Genomic DNA, 3,031 nt, shown 5'->3' with positions numbered 1-3,031 from the left:
CACGGGGCGTCCCCCCCACCTTCCTTCCTCCCGCCCCAGCCACCCCCTGGTCTCTCCAGCTCCAGGCATTTTCCCATCCCAACCCCCCTCCTTACACTGGCATTAACCTATATTTTTTCCTCCCTCTCCAGCAAATGGAGAGAGTGAGGGAGAGCACGAAGGCGAGCTGGCCTGCAGGCGAGGCGCAGACAGACACACACCCCCGTCCGCCCCCCCCCCAGCCAGACAGCCTGCTCCCTTTAAAGCCTCAGTTTGTTTACTGTGCTTCCAGCTCGCCTGGCCAAAGTGCCAACCTTGGCCTGGGCCACCGCCGCCAAGGGGGATCGGAGCGGCGCTCCTGGGCTATTTCGGATTGTTTTCCCACCCCCCCCAACACACACACGCAGAGCAAATCTCCTTTAATCTGCGCTGGAATTATGGCAACACTTACTCTAATTGCAAGCTGGGGAAGGAGCTGTGTGTAGCGCTGCGGTGGCTCTGCGTGGCAGATTTGGGGGTCTGGGGCCTGCCAGCCCTTGAGATTCTTCCTTGCAATCCCTCCTGTCTGTGTAATCCTGGGCAGGGGGCTGGGGTTTGGGGTTCTTTTGGAGAGGGGCTGCAAGGCACTGGGAGTCTGTGGGGTGCTGCTCCGGGGGCGGGGGGTGGTTCCGAAAGCGGGGTGGGAAGGGTTAGCTGAGTGGGGAGGAGGGGGAAATATGGGTAAATATTTTCTTAAAAAATAGGGACATTTGGCATGTGGCTGGCTGATCACAAGTCAGGGGGGCTCTAGGGGGTGCCGCGCGGCGCTTAGCTGTGTTGGCACAGCCCTTTTCCGGTCGGGCCAGACAGCTTTAACTTCCAGCATGCTGCTTTGGTGGCAGAAAGGGGTGGGGGTTTGCAGAGCTCTTTATCCTTCCTCCCGTCCATCCCCACTCCGTCCCCTCCTGGCATGGTAGGGCATGGACCCTGATGTGGGAGGAAGGGGAACAGGGAGTAGGCTGGGTTGGAAGGACCCCTTCCAATGGGGTTCCCCTCCCCAAGAGAGGGAGGCTCCAGACAGGCGGCGTGGGCGCAGCAGCGACTGCCATGGTGTCCGTGGCTGAGGCTGCATGAATGAGAGTGACAGGAGTGACAGCCACGGGCAGCCCGCTCCAAAGGCAAAGGGGCAGGGAGGGAGCAGGCTGGGAGCATGATTCTGCTGGGGAGCCTGAATGCTAAGGGCCAGGTAGAAAGTCAGGCTTTTGCATCTGTTACGTCCCCCCATGGCGTTGTGAAATGTCACTCACTCAAAACTCCTGGCCACGTTGGACTGATATTCCCCTGCGGCTGTGGCTGTCCTGTGCATCCTGGATGTGTTAGCCTTGGTAGGGGGGATTCTGGGGACGGGTGGGTGGGACGTGCTGGGGCCAGAGCTGTGCACTCGGCCTGTCCCCACCCCTCTCTGCACACTTGGCAGACAGCAGCAGGAGTGCATGTCATTTCTGTGCAGGGAGGTTTTGTTGTTGCGGGTGTTTGGAGGTGGGGGGAGTGACCTCTGACCTCGCACTGTCCCTCCAGCTTGCAAATCATTCCCATGTGGTTCAGTGCAAGAAGAGGGGTGTGGCACTGCCACCTTCCGACCTGGCAACTCCAGGCTCTCTGGCAGCTTTTTCAGGGCATCTGAGTGCCTGGTGGTTGGAGGGGGCTTGTAGCAGGGTGAGTGGGTGAGGTAAGGACAGGTATATAGCTAGGGAGAATCAGCCTTGTGTGTGGCCTGGGGCAGGGTCAGAGCACTGGCTGCTGGGGTCACCAGGACAGCGGTTTGTGCCTGTCACTCCATGGGCCGTTCTGTGAGCTCTCTGCTCTGTGGCCTGTGTCCCCTGCCACGGGTTTCTCGGCTTTCCCATCACCGCATACAAAATTAATGGTCACGTTAGATCTGATCTATTTCCGAAACGGAGCCAGCTTTCCCGTCTGGCTGAGGCTGCCTCCCGCCATGGGGGGGGACTTGGCAGGGGGCGTGTTTCTGCCTTGTTCTGTTGCTGGGAGGAGGCCATGGTAAAGGAGTGCTGCTTGTTTATAGCAGCACGTAAGTGCCCTGTCGCGCTGGGCGTTGCATGGACCCTGACAGCGCCTGCCCCAGAGAGGTTGCATTGCACCTAGATGGAGTCAACAGGCCTGTTTCAGAAATGGGAAGGCAGTGACATGCAGATGAAGTGACTTGCTCAAGGTCAGGCAGGGCATCTGTGGCAATGCTGGGGGTTGAATTCAGGTCTCCTGGGTCCCGGCCCCAGGAGTTAGCCACAGTGTGGCAGGGCTCCTGTTAACCCTGGGCTCTGTTGGGTGGGGTAGGGGGAGGGGAGGCTGTGCATATCACAGCTCTGGTACTTAGAGCTCATGAAAGGCCCTGCCAGGACTCAGCCTCCAGCCCCTTGCATCAGGACTGACAGCTGCTGTTCAAATGGGCCCTCAAGCCAGGCCAGGGGCCATCCAGCTTTACTGCAAGAGGCCCCATGTTGGAAGCTCCCCTTGTGTGTGAAGCCTAAGCATGAGCAGTGTGTGAGAGCCGGGATTTCCAAGTGCACATTGGTGTTTGCATCCTGCCTGCCTGCAATAGGCATACGCAAGAGCACCTGCATGCCTGTCAGTGCTTGTGGACACGTGTACCCCCTGCATGCTCCTAGAAAGGGTTTTTTGAGGGATCCTGTGCAGAGCTTTTCTTAGATACCCAAAATGAAACAGAGTCACCATGCAGCAAGCGCTCATGGTGGTGGCCCCATGCAGTAGCACAGTTTGCGCTGCCCGGGGTGCCCCTGGCAGCAATGTTGCTGGCCCTCAGATGCTGTTGTTGCCAGGCCCCCCCATATGACACTGAGCCCTGCAGTTGCGCAAGCAGAGCCCCACATGGCAGTCCTGGGCCATGGGGTGCAGAGCAGTGTGGTGGGACAGCCACTTGGCAAACCTTGCATTGACTTTTCTGACCTACCCGCTATGACCTTGGGCTGTGCCCACACCAGAAGTTGCCCTCTCTAGGGCTGGCAGCCACTCCACAGCTCCTCCCCTGCCTTATGCC

Source organism: Alligator sinensis, unplaced genomic scaffold (genome assembly GCF_000455745.1).
Source record: "Alligator sinensis unplaced genomic scaffold, ASM45574v1 scaffold886_1, whole genome shotgun sequence".
Lineage (NCBI taxonomy): Eukaryota > Metazoa > Chordata > Crocodylia > Alligatoridae > Alligator > Alligator sinensis.
The sequence above is the reverse complement of the archived record's forward strand: the minus strand, read 5'-3'. Positions refer to the sequence as shown.